The 17,660-nt window shown below is 43.6% G+C and overlaps 1 protein-coding gene across 8 annotated transcripts in view; it reads left to right on the forward strand.

The window, feature by feature from the left end:
* The window catches only part of LOC140453394 (pumilio homolog 1-like), a 163,610-nt gene that overhangs the window by 23,685 nt on the left and 122,265 nt on the right, over positions 1 to 17,660 (forward strand). For 7 of the 8 annotated variants that reach the window (XM_072548015.1, XM_072548018.1, XM_072548019.1 and 4 more), the window contains exon 1: positions 16,791 to 16,900. The exons of the other annotated variant lie outside the window; for it this stretch is intronic. The gene's annotated coding sequence lies outside the window, so the exon portion shown is untranslated. Of the gene's footprint in view, positions 1 to 16,790; positions 16,901 to 17,660 lie in introns of those variants that run through there. 8 annotated transcript variants of the gene reach the window in all.

Genomic DNA, 17,660 nt, shown 5'->3' on the forward strand with positions numbered 1-17,660 from the left:
TCCTATCCCTGACTCCGTTTCCAGCCCCTCCCCCTCCCTTCCATTCCCCTTACTGACCTTTCCTTCTAGCTACCAACTGGATTCATTCCTCCTATCGACCAACCAAGTTGTACCCACCACCTGTGTTCATCTATCACTACCTCGTCACTCCACCCCTCTCCCCATCGAAAACCCTCCCCCACTCCTCCCCTTTATCTGCAGCTCCCCTTACCCACACCCCCAGTCCTGAAGAAGGGTTACACCCGAAAGGTTGACTTCCCCACCTCCTGAGGCTGCCTGGCTTGCTGTGTTCTTCCAGCCTCCTGCCTGTCAACTTTGGATTCCAGCATTTACAGTTTCTTTGTCTCCAAACAAGATAAGAGCCCTTGGCGTTAGGGACAAGGTACTGGCATGGATAAAGGATTGGCTGACGGGCAGGAGGCAGAGAATAGGGATAAAGGGGTCTTTCTCAGGATGGCAGCCAATGGCTAGTGAAGTTTCACAGGGGTCCGTGTGGGGATCACAATGATTCACGTTTACATTAACGATCTAGATGAAGGAACTGGGGGTATTGTCTCTGTGTTTGCAGATGATGCAAAGAAGGGTGAGGCGCATGTGATGTTGAGGAAGCAGGGAGACTGCATAAGGACTTGGATAAGCTAGGAGAGTGGGCAACAAAGTGGCACTTGGAATACAATGTGGGAAAGTGTGAGGTTATGCACTTCGGTTGGAACAATAGAGGTGTAGGCTATTTTCCAAATGGGGAGAGGCTTCGGAAATTTGAAGCACAACAGGATTTAGGAGTCTGAGTTCAAGATTCTCTGAAGGGTAACCTGCAGGTTCAGTTTTTGATTAGGAAGGCAATTGTAATTTAACATTCATTTCAAGGGGACTGGTATGAAAGTACAGGGATATACTGCTGAGGTTGTATAAGGCTCCAGTCAGACTGCACTTGGAATATTTTGAGCCCTGTATCTAGGGAAGGGTGTGCTGGCCTTGAAAGAGGGTTCAGAGGGGTTTTACCCAGGGGGTGAAGGGCTCGTCATGTGAGAAGCAGTTGAGGACTCTGGGTCTGAACTCTGTGGAGTTTAGGAGGGTGGGGATGGGGTGGATTCTGATTGAAGTTTACAGAGTACTGAGGGCTGAGATAAAGTGGACATGGGAAGATGTTTCCACTAAAGGAGAGACTAGGACCTGAGGGTACAACCTTGGAGTGAAAAGACAACGCTTTAGAAGTGTGATGAGGAGGAGTTTCTTCAGCCAGAGGGTGGTGAATGTGTGGAACATATTGCTGCAGAGAGCTGGGTTGGCCAAGTCTTTGTGATTATTCAAGACAGAGATAGATAGGTTCTTAATTAGTAATGGAATCAAGGATTATGGGGAGAAAGTAGGAGAATGGGGTTGAGAACCGATCAATGGCATAGCAGACTTGATGGACCAAATGGCCTAATTCTGCTCCTGTGTCTTAAGGTCTAATGATCTTATGGTCTTTTTGAAAAACAGAAGATTTAGTGGGGGGCTTGACAGCAGACATGCTTACAGGATGTTTAGATTAGATTCCCTACAATATGGAAACAGACCCTTCAGCCCAACAAGTTCATACTGACCCTCTGAAGAGTAACCCACCCAGACCATTCCCCTACCTATACTTAACCCTGATTAATGCACCTAACACTACAGGCAATCTGGCATGGCCAATTCACCTGACCTGCCTATCTTTGGATTGTAGGAGGAAACCAGAGTACCCGGAGGGAACCCACACAGACACAGGGAGAATGTGCAAACTCCACACAGACAAGGCTGGAATTGAACCCAGGTCCTGGTGCTGTGAGGCAGCAGTGCTAACCATTGAGCCATCATGCCACTCACTCTTTTGTTTCTACTCTTACGGGGAGTTTTGAACTGAAGGCACAGTTTAAAACTAAAGCAAGGGGGTTCTCATTTCAGGTTGAGATGAGGAGGAATTTCTTTTCTCAGCATCTTGTTAATCTTTGGAATTCTCTCAGGAATTCTCCTTCTTATCGGAAGGATGTTGTGAAACTTGAAAGGGTTCAGAAAAGGTTTACAAAGGAGGCTAGTGCAATTGCAACATTTAAAAGGCATCTGGATGGGTATATGAATAGGAAGGGTTTGAAGGGATATGGGCCAGGTGCTGGCAGGTGGGACTAGATTGGGTTGGGATATCTGGTCAGCATGGACAAGTTGGACTAAAGGGTCTGTTTCAATGCTGTGCATCTCTATGACTCTATAATATTTCAGAATATTCAGAGTAGATGCATCCCAAAGGAGTCAGAAATATTTCAAGAGATAGATCCACCATTGACTAGAGTCATAGAGATGTACAGCACTGAAACAGACCCTTCACTCCAACTTGTCCATGCCAACCAGATATCTTAAATTAATCTAGTCCCATTGCTAGCATTTAGCCCTTATCTCTCTCAGCTTTCCTATTCATGAACTCACCCAGATGTCTTTTAAATGTTGTAATTGTACCGGCCCCCCCACCATTTCCTCTGGCAGCTCATTTCATACACGCACCACCCTCTGCATGAAACAATTTCTCCCTGGGTTCCTTCTAAATCTTGCCCCTCTCACCTTAGTATCTGCTCTGCCCTCTGTTTCTAGGCTCCCCCACCCTGGGAGATAAACCTTGTCTAGTTACCCTATCCATGTCCCCCTTGTGATTTTATAACCCTCTAGTTCTGGGCTCCCCCACCCTGGGAGATAAACCTTGTCTAGTTACCCTATCCATGTCCCCCTTGTGATTTTATAACCCTCTAGTTCTGGGCTCCCCCACCCTGGGAGATAAACCTTGTCTAGTTACCCTATCCATGCCCCTCATGATTTTGTAAACCTCTATAAGGTCACCCCTCAGCCTCTGATGCTCCAGGGAAAACAGCGCCAGCCCTGTTCAGCCTCTCCCTGTAGCTCAAACATTCCAACCCTGGCAGCATCCTTGTGAATCTTTTCTGAACCCTTTCAAGTTTCACAACATACTTTCTATTGAATTGAATGCAGTATTCCAAAAGTGGCCTTACAAATGTTGTATAATTTCTAAAAACCAGTAAAGGCAAGCATACCAATGCCTGCTTCACTATCCTGTCTACCTGCGATTCCACTTTCAAGGAGCTATGAAACTGCCCCCCCAAGGTGTCTTTGTTCAGCTACACTGGAAAGGTTAAAGATTGTATGATACTATAAGAAAAAGTACATAATTATATGAAGACCGGTGACAGATCAAAAGATTAGAGCCAATAAAAAATAGCAATGAATGACAAAGAAATTAATGAATAAAGGGGATAAATTAGACAAGGATGAAAGCTAGCCAGAATTAGATAACAAATGGCAAGAGTTCCTGTATATGGGTGGTTCTGTTATTACGTGTGTTACATCAATGCGAATTTGTTGCAACGCGATTGACGAATTGAGACGCTGTTTCTACAGTGCGAACTTTTAAAATGTGTGTTGGGTATAACGCAATTATATCGTCCACACTTTAAGCACTGTTTCTAAAGTGTGGTTGTTCTATAATGTGGGGTTAAACAAGAACACAACCATTGTGTTATAGAAGAACTGACTGTATGTATCTCTCTCTCTCTCTCTCTCTCTCTCTCTCTCTCTCTCTCTCTCTCTCTCTCTCTCTCTCACCTCACTCAGACATTTATATATACATTATATATATAAAAGTGTTGACAAGGTCAGTATCGTCCCAAAGAATGTAACGCTAGAGAATTAATAATGGAAAATAAATAAATGGTAATGAACTGATCAGGTATTTTGTATCAGTCTTCACTATAGAGGATACAAATAACATTCGTTGAAATAAATCCAGAAAATTTAAGGGTTGTGGGGGGTTGGGGGAATCTTAGGAAAGTCAAAACCACCATAGAAGTGGCACTGAGTGAATTGTTGGAGCTGAGGGATGACAAGTGACCAGGTTCTGACTGATTTCCTCACAGAGCCTTAGAAACCTGAGAAAACTGGTGCATGGCTTTTCATTTTCCAATGGGGCAAGTGAATGGGAGGGAGACAGAAAGCAGAAAACTACAAATCACTTAGCTTCATATAGGTCACGGGGAAAATGGCAAAGTATTTTTAAAGAATTCTAGCAGGGCACTTGAATAAGTTCAGCGTAGTCCGGCAGAATCAATGTGATGTTGTGAAAGGGAAATTATGTTTGACAATCTTTTAGAGTTCCTTGAGGAGGTAATATGTGCTGTGAATAAAGGGGAACCCAGTGAACGTACTGTAGTTAGATTTGAAGAAGACATTTGATAAAGTGTCATATCATTGGTTATTCAGAAGATAAACCTCAAGATCTTGGGAGTTGCATTTTGATAATGGATTGATAATTGGCTGATTAACAGGAAATAGAGAGGAGGCATAAATAGACCCTTTTTCAGTTTGATGTGATGAAACAAATATCGTGCTGCCAGAAGTGGTGTTGGGATCTCAACTGTTGACAATTTATATAAGTATTTTGTATCAATTCATTGAAGTCATAGTTGACCAGTGAGGTCACAAAGTTAGGGAAGTAAGTTGTGAGAAGGGCACAAGGAGTTTACAAAAGTTATAGTTTTAGTTATAGTTAGAAGTGAAACAAGTGGGCAGCATTTTGACAAGAAAATAACAAGTATTGGATCTAGCTGGTGAGAAATTGAAATGCTCTATTGCAGAGGGATCTGGGTGTTATGAATGAATTGGCAGGTGTTGATGTGTAGGTATAGTAAGTAATTAGAAAATGTTATCATTAATTGCAAGGGGAATTGACTACAAAAGTGAAGAGGTTATGCTATACCTAGGACACTGGTAAGATCACAATTTGAGTACTGTGCATAGTGCTGGACACCACATTTATGAACGGTGTAAGAATCAAAAATGGTGGTGCTGGAAAAGCACAGCAGGTCAGGTGGTATGCGAGGAGCAGGAGAGTCAATGTTTCAGGCAACACCCCTCATCAGGAACGTGATGCAGGAATATTCCTGATGAAGGGCTTATGCCCGAAACATCGACTCTCCTGCTTCTCGGATGCTGCCTAACCTGCTGTGCTTTCCCAGCACCACCCTTTTCGACTCTGATCTCCAGCATCTGCAGTCCTCACTTTCTCCTTATGGAAGGTGTAAGTACATTGGAAACCGTGAATCTTGCAGATGGTACATAGTGCTGCTACGGTGCATTGGCAGTAGTGGGGGGAATGACTGGTGACAGTGATGGATGGGCTGCTGATCAAATGGGCTGCTTTGTCCTGGGTGGTGTCTGTCTTCTCCTGATCATGTGGAGGAATTCTGGCTGATTTTTAAATTTACTTTCCCTTTCTTAGAGCAGTGGTTACTGAGATCAATTATAGCATCCAATTGAGCCCTCTGTTAACACTGAAATTGACACCTCGGATGGTGGGTATTTACTTGGGTGAGTGATTTTATTTCCAATTACTGGAACAGCTTTTCAGAAATAAGTCTGGAAATATGCAGTGATGCAATGGGCTAAGTCTTGCTGGATTACAAAAACACAGTTGTTAATATTACATTCTGTATTTGCTAATGAATTATTATCAATGCACAAATCAGCCAGCAAATTTGGAGGATTATTAGAGAAACCATGAGTTACAAATCTTCAGAATCCACTGATTAATTTACACAGTTCCATTGTTGGCCTCTGAACCACCCTGTTATTTTTAAGAAATTGCTAGAACTGCATGTTAATTGTTCACTGTACTTGCATTAGAAACTTACAACTCATAATTAATAGTGTAAGGCTCCTTTCAAAGCATCTATAATGATTAATGCAGTGCCCCTCCAAACTATAAAAGGACGACCTAACATGTTGCATGTCACTCCTATACGTTGTGTATTGTTGTTATAGATTTTAGAAAGATCATTACATTTTTCTGCCCCTCTTCGTCTGTCTCTTAGGTCAAGCTTTCAAGGATCATAGAATCCCTACAGTGTGGAATGAGGCCTTTCAGCCCATCAAGTCCACAATAACTATCCGAAAAGCATCCCACCTACAGCCCACTCCCACCCTGTTCCCATATTTAGCATGGCCAGTCCACCTTACCTATGCATCTTTGGACTGTGGGAGGAAACCGGAGCACCTAGAGGAAACCCACGCAGACACGGGGAGAACGTGCAAACTCCACACAGACAGTTGCCCTAGGATGGGATCGAACCTGAGTCCCTGGTGATGTGAGACAGCAGTGCTAGCAATTGTGCCACCCATGTTGTCCTGTTTCTCACCTGACCTCAATGCATCCTCCTTGATCAGGTCCCTGGGGTGCAGGACATTCTGTCTGTTCAGAGTACAATTCTAAAGGGGGTGCAGAAAGAGAGGAACCAGGGTTTTTTTTTGCAAACAGAATTGTATAAGCATCTGAAGAGAAAAATAGTTTCCTGGGCTGCTGAGAAAAGGCAGGGGAGTGGTACCAATGAAACTGCTTTTTCAGAACACTAGGAGGTACATGGTGGGCAGAATGGTCTCCTGTGTACTGAACTATTTCTGCGATTCTATCCCACCCTATTGTTCTCTCTGTTTCTTTTCTCAGTCCTTAAATCTCAATGTTTAAGGAGATAAATGGTTGATGCCATCAGCCATTGAGTTTTTGAGTCTCCTGGTAGACACACTACACAATGATCAACTCTTAAAAGTTGACAATGAAAACTCTCTTTGAGCTGAAGGCTTCAGCAAAGAGCCACATTGTGAGGTGCCCTCTCCATTGTAGACTGCAACAGCTTAATTCCTTCTGCAAAATGAAAAAGCTGCCAGTTTAAGAAAATATTTTCCTAGTTCTCTGATTGCCCACGTTCCGACCAGTAATTTTTTTTTAAGACTGTAATGTTCCATTTTTCATTTAATGAAATGCAACAGAGATTTTGATGAGAACAGTTAGAATAAAGACTTCATTTAGGAAATAAATTCCCTTCCTAGGTTCTCATCATTCATTCCCTAATTGACACAAATCAAGTGCTTCTGTTTTATTTGTGTGTGTTAGAATTCATTAGCAAAGTAGAAATTGAAGCTATACTGCTTTCTACGTTGAGTTTGTGTTTTGTAGTTGTATGTGAAAGATTGTTTAATTTGTATGTGGGTGTCACTGACTGGGTCAGCATTTATTGCCCATCCCTAGTTGCCCTTGAGAAGGTGGTGGTGAGCTGCTTTCTTGAACTGCTGCAGTCTATGTGCTGTTGATGGACCCACAATGCCCTTTGGGAGGGAATTCCAGGATTTTGACCTCGTGATGGTGAAGGAAAATTCAAACTGCGAATGTAAATGTTCATTCAGTCATGACCTGTCCCGCACAAACGCATGCTGCCTGTCCCTAATTAAGCTATGCTTTTCCAAATACATGTAAATCCTATCCCTTAGCATCCTGCCGCTAGCTTCCCAAAAACTTCTCTCAAATAGCTTCCAAAAGGGTCGGAGACTTGGAAAGTCATTATGGCTAGAGGAGGTCAGAGAGATAGAGAGGGACGAGGTCGCAGTGGGATTTGAAAAAAAAGGTGAAAATTTTATACATTAGGTGTTGCTAGACCAGGAGCCCGAATAGGTCATAGAAAAAAAACAAGGTAATTAGGAGCTGGAGTAGGCAATTCATGGCTTCGAGCCTGCTCTGCTAATCAAAGCTGATCATTCAACTCTGTTCACACTTACCCCTCGTACCTTTGATCCTTTTAGCCATAAGAGCTATATCTAACTCCTTCTTGAAAACATTCAACCATTTTCAGAGGCAGAGAATTCCATGACTCACTACTTTGTGTGTGAAGAATTTCCTCCTCATCTCAGTTCTAAATGGCCCACCTTATATCCTTAGACTGTCCTGAAAGGTCAATCAAGCACCCGGTGACGAGTGCATGTGATGGTGCAAGGGAGTGAAGCAGTCAGACCTTAATCCTGCATTTCTCATGCTTCTTACGGTCTAATATGAACAGGGCTGGGTCAGGGTGAAGCCAGAGAGAGCTTTGTAAACACGAACCATACACAGTGGTAGAGATGGCATTGATGAACAGCCATGATGGGCCAAATGGCCTCCTTTTGTACTGTAACAATCTGTGATTCAGTGATTGTACTGAGGTAACTGATCTTAACTTGGATGATGAAAATCAGTTAGGAGAAAGTGAAGACTGCAAATGCTGGAGATCAGAGTCGAGAGTGTGTTGCTGGAAAAGCACAGCAGGTCAGGCAGCATCTGAGGAGCAGGAGGATCAACATTTTGGGCATAAGCCCTGCCACATTCCTAATGAAGGTCTTATGCCTGAAACGTCGATTCCCCTGCACCCTGGATGCTGCCTGACCTGCTGTGCTTTTCCAGCACTACACTCCCGACTGATGAAAATCAGTGTGCAATTGACAAGTTTGCAGATGACACAAAATTACTTAAGTGGTGAGGTTATACAAAGAGTCTACAGAAGGCTAAGGAGGGCAAAAATGTTACAGATGGAATATAATGTGGGAAAACGTGGCATCATGCACAGTGGCAGGGAGAAAAGAAGAGCTGAATATTATTTGGATATGGAAAGGCTGCAGATAGCTGAAGGGTAGAGGAATTAGGTGTTCTTGTGCATGAACCACAAAAAGCTAACATTCAAGATCAGTGTGTCATAGGGAAGGCAGGTGGAATGTTGGCATTTATTTCAAAGGGAATGCTGTGTAAAAGGAAGGGAGGTCTTGCTAAGACTACACAAGGAACATGTCAGAAATGGGACACAGTGAGCCATCCTGTTCAATTCTCATTACTGAGTCAGTCGCTCGTGTTGAAATTAATTGGATGTGGAGACGAAGCAACTCTCAATAGTCAGCATGTGATTGACCAGTCGATCATTGGACTCCCTTCATTGTATCAACTAACCCACTACATAGAATTTATTCCACTCAAGAGAAAGGCTTTTTCTGTGTGGGTTAACTAACTATAAGTCACTTTTTGACATCATGAGAATTGTGTGTGTACCTTTCCTTTTAAGAGAGTTATATTTTTAAAGACCATATGCACTGTGTGCATACAATGTTACAACTCTACCTGACTGTTGGTCTGCTATGGGCTATAATATCTGCTGCATAACTTGTAATGTGTTTTACTGTGTCAATTACATAACAGAGGGATTTGGCGTCCTTGTCCATGAATCACTGAAAGTTGACATCCAAGTTCACTGGGTAATAAAGACGGTAAATGGAATATTGACCTTTATTTCAAAGGGAATGGGGTATAAATGTAGGGAGGTTTCACTAAAACTATACATGGGTTAGTCAGACTGTAGCTGGAAAACTGTGAACAGTTTTGGTCTCCTTGCCTTATCCTGGCATTGGAGGCAATCCATAAAAGGTTCAATAGGTTAATTCCAGAAAAGGAGGGATTTTATTATGAGGAGAGGTTGAGTAGGTTGGGCTTGTACTCATTGGAGATTAATAGAATAGATTCTTAGGAGGTTTGGCATTGTAAATGCTGGATGACGTTAAAAATCACACAACACCAGGTTATAGTCCAGTAGGTTTCATTGGAAGTATTAGCTTTCTGACCACTGCTCCTTCATCAGTTGGTTGACAACCACCTGATGAAGGACCGGCGCTCCGAAAGCTAGTGCTTCCAAATAAATCTGTTGGACTATAACCTGGTGTTGTGTGATTTTTATCTTTGTACACCCCAGTCCAACACTGGCATCTCCAAATCATAAATGCTGGATGGTTGTTTGCCCATGTGAGAGAATCTAGGACCAGAAGGCATAATCTGAGAGGAATACGTTGCCAGTTTAAGACTGTGGCGAAGAGGAATTTCATTTGTCAGTAGGTAATGAATTTGTGGCATTCTTTACCACAAAAGGGCTATTGGGGCTGAGTCATTAAGAATATTCAAGTCCGAGAGAGACAGATTTTTAATCAGTAAAGGCCTCAAGGGTTGTGAGTAAAGGCAGGAAAGTGCAGTTGACGATTAGCAGATCAGCCATGATCTAATTGAATCGCCAAGCAGATTCAGTGGGCTGAGTTCTGCATCCACATCTTGTGGTCTTGTTTTTTTTATCTCTCATGATGCTGGTGAGACTGCAACAATTGTCCAACCTGAGTTGGTGCCAATCCTTCTTCCTGGTCATTGCCTTTATCATTAGTCTATATCACAAGACATTAAGCATCAAGAACATAATGGAACTGGAGTCACCCATGACCAATCTGGCTAGGAATGGAGATTTACAAATTGGTGATGAGACTATATCCTAAATCCAATGCCATTTCAGAGGACACTGAAGAATTGTCCACATCCAACTCAAAAGGGATAACCTAACAAATAAGAAGGGGAAACACAAGAATCAAATTGATTGTCACCTTGACTTTGAGGCCCCATAAGACCATGAGAAATAGGAATAGGTGTAGGCTGTTTGGTCTCTTGAGCATGTTCTGCCATTCTATAGGATCATGGCTGATCCGACATTCTCAGACCCATTTTCACAACCTTTCATTCCCTGCCTGATCAAGAATCTACAATTGTTGGGACGGGAGCAGAGGGAAAGGGGACACCACAATACTCCTGCCTTACATGGCAGACCCTTCCAACAGTTGGCAATTGCCTCTTCTGAGGTTGGGTGCAGGGTGGTAGCCAGGGGGTATTGGTAGAAGGTAGCTCTAAGATGTAAGTTCTGGACCATGTAGTAGATGTAGCACTCTGGTCCCTGTGCCAAGTAACACTCCAGGGCACCAGGCAGCTCGGCCCACAAATGGAATATGGGCTTACACTTGTCACAGTGACTGGGACTCTTTCTACTTGACTTGCAATGATCGCAGGCCAATATTTAATTATTTGTGTTATGATTTGAATAACATCAGAAATATCCTCAGTACTTGAATGCCTTGCAGAGCAGACAGACAGTCATTTTTATCTTGCTGTCAACAGTTTGAGCACTATTAGAAAAATGACAGTAATCACAAAGGAGTGCAGTGGTCTCAGATCCCTTCAGATAAACTAATATACCACTTATGCTGAATAAGCTGAAGTACAGGTAGTGATTTACGTTGACTGGCCGCTGTTCCTAAGGGCAGAGTTCTGTCAGTGACATTTCACTTCTGCTTTCTTGCTTTATCCCATGTTCCACATGATTATAGTTCCCTTCGGCTGACCCTAACTGTGAAGCAGTGCACCACAGTGATCAGTGTGTATACTCTAACCATAATGACAATGGATGAGGCCAAAGAGGAATCTGACACCAGCCTCGCTCAGTCATTGTCCAGTATCCCAGAGGGTGAAGAGTTGATTCTCCTTTGTAATTTCAAAGCCTGAGTTGGGAGGATCACAAACCTTGGGGAAGTTGGCAAAAAAGGGGAAGCATGTACCAATGGAGTCCCACTCACAGAATACCTAGAGTGTGGTTGGGTCATAACCAACACCCCACTTCATCAGAGAGACAAATATAAACCTCATGGCAACACACAGTCTAGATGTTAGCACCTGCTTGAATATGTCTTTGTCTGATTGAGGGCTGACCAGGATGCTCGCATCACCTATACAGCAACAAGCATTGACTTCTACTGGATTGACCCTCACCTAATCTGGTCTACTATCTCTGTCTGGTTTGCCTAAAAATAACAGTGACAATTACTAACTTGGTATTCAATATCGAAGGACTCAAAGACTCTATAAAGAAAAGACCTACCCAGTTAGCACCTCACTCTCAACCTGCCACCACTCAACAAACAGGAATCGCAGAATGTCCAGAGCAGCTGGCTGCTTGGATCCATCATAAACGACCTGTACGAGAAGACTTTGTTTCTCTACTAGGAAACATCGAGACTGATCTGGAACTACCAAATATCAAACGCAACGGGTCACTGAACAGGAGGCACCACCAAAACTGAAAGAAAAGAAAGCAGGTCCACAGACAAATTGAGACTGAGATCCAATGAAAACAAACCTGTGACCTAAAGAACAGATGGTGTTAGAGTGAGCGCAGGCAATCCAGCAACTCAATGACAGTCATGAGTATGTGTGTGGATTCTTCAGTGTAGTCAAAAACTATCTCGCAGGTCACCAAGTGATGTACTGGACTGAGAGCCAAGATAGAGTGACACTTATGGAGGAGAGGGATCGTCATTGACCAACAGAAGGGGCACTTTGACAATCTCAACTGAGCCTCATCCTCAATGTGAGTGCCTCAAACTTCAGTATAATACCTGTTACCAAGCCAGCATCATGCCTGGCTGACGAGAGGTTGAGAAAGCAATCTGACAGCACGGCATGAATATGTCCTATGGATGCAGAAGGAATCCCTGCTGGGATGCTGAAATGTGGGAGAGAAATGCACATGACCCCATTTCCCTCATCAGGAAGGAGGAGAGCATGCCAGAGGATCTCCAGGGTGTGATTGTGACCATCTTCGAGGAAACAGATGAGATCAATTGCAGTGAATGTGGAGGTGTCTCCTTGCTCTCCACCTCAGGTCACTGCGAATTGTCTTCTCTCCAGTGGCTGAAGAGCTCCTCCTGGAGTCACTAGTGGGTTGTGTCCATCAAGAGACATAGTGGACATCATCATCAGAGAAAGTCCAAGAAAAATACAGTGGCCGGCAGCAACCTTAATACATAGTATTTTTTTGACCTCACAAAGACCTTCAATTAAATTGGATGGATTGGGGAACGTCTTCCTCAAATTTGGTTGCCTGCAGAAATTTGTCATCATGCTCCAGCTGCAGCCATGATTGTCCCCAGTGGATCCATTACAGATCCACGTGAGAGTAAACTGGGGTCATGCGATGTGTCGTTGCATTAGTGTTCTTCTCCATCTTGCTCACTGCAACACTCCAGCCCAAAACTGTGATGCTTCATGGTGGATTGGGGCTTCTGTCCAAGATGAGCTGGGAATCTGTCCATTGGACAACGCTTTCAATCCAGAGCCAAGACCACCTCAACCTCTGTCATCGAGCTGCATGTTCATGGGAATTTATGGAACGTAAATATGTTCCAAGATGAACCTGCCACACGCTGATATGAGGCTCTGCACAGCAGCAATACTGACTTTATTCCTCCAATGCAACCTGTCATTAGCAAATCAAGATTTAAAATCATGACTATTCAAATCACCCCACACGCCACATTGCGTACTAATCAGAAGTAAACCACTGGGTCCTTTTGAGACTGCTTTGCCATTTGATAGGTTGATGGTTGTAGCTTCAACTCCACTTTGTTGCCTACTCCTCATTAACCTTTTGACTTCCTTGTTAGTCAAGAACCCATCCACCTTTCCCTTAAACATATGGAATGACTCTACCTCCACCATACTGAGAAAGACAGTTCCAAAGATATGACCCACAATTTAAAAAAAACTTCTCCTCATCTCTGTCTTAAATAGGAGACCCTTCTTATTTTCAAATTAGTCTTCCTAGTTCCTTCTTTTTCTTACACTCAAAGAGTGTAAGACCAGTTGGATGCCAATTAGTTTTGAAAAGGTACTTGGGGGGGCCTACTTGTGGAAGACAACCACTTGCTCCAACATCTCCTAGCAGTGTTGGACTGTCTTCATCTGCTTCCACTCTTACTAATGCATGGACTGCCAGAGGTTCTGTCTCAATGGCTTGTCATTCAGCCCCACACCATTTATGAAGAGTCAAAATGGACTGGAATCTTCAACTTTGGAAACATCTATGGAGAGCTTCGTAGAGCCGCTGAGTATTTCCAGCAAATTCTGTTTTCAGCACCGGAGCTCACCCTGAGGTAAGCCTTAGTTTCCATCCTATTTCACATCTATATGCCGCTGCTTGGTAACATTATCTTAGAGCATGGTGTCAGGTTTTATCCATGCTGATGGTACCTAACTCTACCTAGTGTTCACTTCATACATAACCCGTTTCACTCGTTCTGATTTGGTACATTGTTAACCCCACATCAAATACTGGATGAGTTGAAATTTGCAGTTAATCATAGGGAGTACCAAAGCCATTGTGTTCAGTCCCGTTATAAACTCCGCTACTGATTCAACACCCCACCACCTCAAGCTGAATTACACTATTTAGAAGTTTTGCATCCGATTTATCTCTAAACCGAGCTTCTCACTCAGTATATTTTTCATCAGGCAGACTGAATATATTTACTAACCTAACATGGCGCATCTTTACTCCTTCCTTCATCCCACCTTTGGCAGCCTTCCAATCAACTGTATCCACTCTAAACTCAAGAATTGCCTCCCCATACCTCTCTACTTCTCTCTCCTCCTCAAAGGTGCAATAAATTCTATCTTGTTGACTAGGCTTTGGGAAACCTGTCCTAATGTCCCAGTCTTTGACCTTGCACTTTTTTCTAATTACCTTCCTGGGACAGTGCCTATGGACATTTCCGTATGTGAAAGATGCAAGATAAATTTAAGTTATTTGAATTAGTACAAGCCTCTGGAACCTCCATGTAAGTATGGAAAGGTACAACCAAAAGTGAAAAGTAAAATAAGAACTTCAATTTATATAAAGCCATTCACAACCACAGAATGTCCCAGAGTTTTCAATTAATAAAGTACATTGTCAGTGTCTTCACTGTTCCATTGAAGGAAATGTGGAATCCAGTTTTTTTTTAGATTCCCTACAGTGTGGAAACAGGTCCTTTGGCCCAACCAGTCCACACCGACCCTCCGAAGAGTAACCCACCCAACCCATTTCCCTCTGACTAATGCTCCTAACATTATGGGCAATTTAACATGGCCAATTCACCTGACCTGCACATCTTTGGGCTGTGGGAGGAAACCGGAGCACCCGGAGGGAACCCACACAAACTCGGGGAGAATGTGCAAACTCCACACAGACAGTTGCCCAAGGTTGGAATCGAACCTGGGACTGTGAGGCAGCAGTGCTAACTAGTGAGCCACCGTGCCACCCAATTTGTGCATAGAAAGCTCCCACAACTGCTTTGTGCCAGATAATTTGCTTTTCATGAAGTTGATTGAGGAAAAATTGTCGGCTCGAACACCAATATGAGTCCTTTCTGGTCTGCTCTTTTTTTTTACAGTGTTGGAGTCATAGAGACGTACAGCGTGGAAATAGACCCTTTGGTCCAACTCGTCCATGCCGACCAGATATCCTAAATTAATCTAGTCACATTTGCCAGAGCTTTGTCCATACCCCTCTTAAACCCTTTCTATTCATATACCCATCCTGATGCCTTTTAAATGTTGTAATTGTACCAGTCTCTACCATTTCCTCTGGCAACTCATTCCATACATGCACCACTCTCTGTCTGAAAAAGTTGCCCCTTTGGTCTCTTTTAAAGTTTTTCCCTATCACCCTAAACTCATGCCCTCAAGTTCTGTACTCCCCCAACCCAGGGCAAAGACCATGTTTGTTTACCCTATCCATGCCCCTCATGATTTTATAAACTTTTATGAGGTCACCACTCAGCCTGCGGTGCTCCAGGGAAAACAGCCTCAGCCTCTCCCTGTAGCTCAAGCTCTCCAACCCTGGCAACATCCTTGTAAATTTTTTCTGAACCCTACCAAGTCTCACAACATCCTTCCGATAGGAGGGAGGCTGAAATTGCACACAATATTCAAAGAGTGATCTAACCAATGCCCTGGACAGCTGCAACATGACCTCCCAATTCCTGCACTCAATACTCTGACCAATAAAGGAAAGCATACCAAACGCATTCTTCATTATCCTATCTACCTGCGACTCCACTTTCAAGGAACTATGGACCTGAACTCCAAGGTCTCTTTGTTTTGCAACACACCCCAGGACCCTCCCATTGAGTCTAATAGTCCTGCTCTGATTTGCCTTTCCAAAATGTAGCACCTCACGTACATCTAAATTAAACTCCATCTGCCACTCCTCAGCCCATTGGCCCATCTGATCAAGATCCCATTGTACTCTTCACTGTCCATTACACCTCCAATTTTGGTGTCACCTGCAAACTTACTAACTATACCTCCAATGTTCACATCCAAATCATTTATATCAATGACGAAAAGCAGTGGACCCAGCACCGATCCTTGTGGCACATCATTGGTCACAGGCCTCCAGTCTGAAAGACAACCCTCCACCACCACCGCTACCCTCTGTCTTCTACCTTTGAGCCAGTTCTGGATCCAAATGGCAATTTCTCCCTGTACTCCGTGAGATCTAACTTTGCTAACCAGTCTTCTATGGGGAAGTCTTCCTTCCCCTTTGTTATTCCAAATTCTAGAACTGTACCTGGCATTCTCTCCCTCTACCACTGTTTTATACACATTTACCACTTTGGTTGATGTGCTATTTGCAGACTTTGGTACAGTTTGGGTGCTACCCACTGTAAAATTGCACTGTGCAGCCCATTGGTGTCAGGGGTACAATTTGTCCTGAATAGGATGAATACAATTGCAACAAAAAATGCACTTTTAATTGCAATGACATCTGCATGTGCAAAAACAAATTTAAATTGCTAAAAATTAAAAATAAACTGCACTTTTACAGTTTTCAGCCTTTTCCTGACAAAAGTCTGCCTTCAACATGCACATTGCATTCACTCTCCTGCTTTCTTTTTAATTTAATGAGTGTTAAATAACTGAGGCAAGGTTGTAGGGGGAATCGTGTTGGATTAGATTGTAGATTTACACTAAACAATTAGGCCAAATTTGTAGTTTGCAATTGCATTTTTTAGTGCCTGTAGAGATGAAGGATTTTTCACCCTGTCTCCTCCCTTTTGCACTGCTGAAGTGACCTGTTTTATTTGTGAAAAAGGAAGAATTGACAGAATGGTTAAATGAGGACTGGGGAAGGGTGAGGCTTAAATCACCTGTTTGCAAGATACTGTAAGTGAAGCTGCAAAGAAAGAGAGAGAGAGAGAGAGACAAAGGCAGAGAGGGAGTGAGTGGGGGAAGGGAGGCTGCCCTCACCCAGGATGCCTTGCGCCTGAGTGTCCCAGTGTAGCGCCATGTTGTAGAGAAAGAAGGTTCGGAGAAGGGGCCGCAATCTGCTGCAATCCGCCCTCTCTGCCTGTGAGTATCCCCGCCCGACCCCATCAGTCGACAGCTTGGACACCCGGCGAGCCGCCGAGCCCGATATTGAGGGGCGGCGGGCGGCCGAAGGGGGGCAAATCGGGCGATTAGTTTTCCTCCAGCGCCCCTTTCTGCCCAGTATTTTGGGCTCGGGGGCCATTGTTGTAGTGTGTTTGTGTGTGTTTGTACAGAGGAGTGATGGGGTGGGGAGGAGAGGAGAGGAGAGGGGAGGGGAAGCATAAGCAGCATTGTAAACTAATGGTGCGGGTGTGTGAAAGCTTAGGTTGGGGGGGTTGGCCAGTATTTTTATTATGAGGGGTAAAAGGAGGGGGTCATTTTCCAGGCTCTTCCCCACCCCCCCCCCCCCCGCGCGAAGGCAGATGGTTAAAGTTTGAGAAAATGTGCTGCTTTCAATTATTCCAGGAAACGAGGCTTTTTTTTTACAATGGGGAAGGAAGGCTAGTTTCAATGCATGAAATACCGAGGTTGTTTTCATAATTGCAACACCAGCCGAAATATTTGTTTACTTGTTTTTAAAAGCTGAAAATGTGGATTTGAATCCAGTTTTTTTTTGGAGGGGGGGGGGTGGTGGGTGGTTTGTGTAGGGTTTGGGGTGTGTGTGTGTGTGTGTGCTCGGTGTGGAGGGCATTGCACTTGTGTAAAACTAAGATTTGTGTTGAGCAAAAAAAAATGTTCAATGTATGTTGCCACTGATTGCACTTCCCAAGGTTTTTCTGTTCTTGGTTGTGGTTAATTATTT

The sequence above is a fragment of the Chiloscyllium punctatum genome, chromosome 27 (assembly GCF_047496795.1).
Source record: "Chiloscyllium punctatum isolate Juve2018m chromosome 27, sChiPun1.3, whole genome shotgun sequence".
In the NCBI taxonomy this organism is placed as follows: domain Eukaryota; kingdom Metazoa; phylum Chordata; class Chondrichthyes; order Orectolobiformes; family Hemiscylliidae; genus Chiloscyllium; species Chiloscyllium punctatum.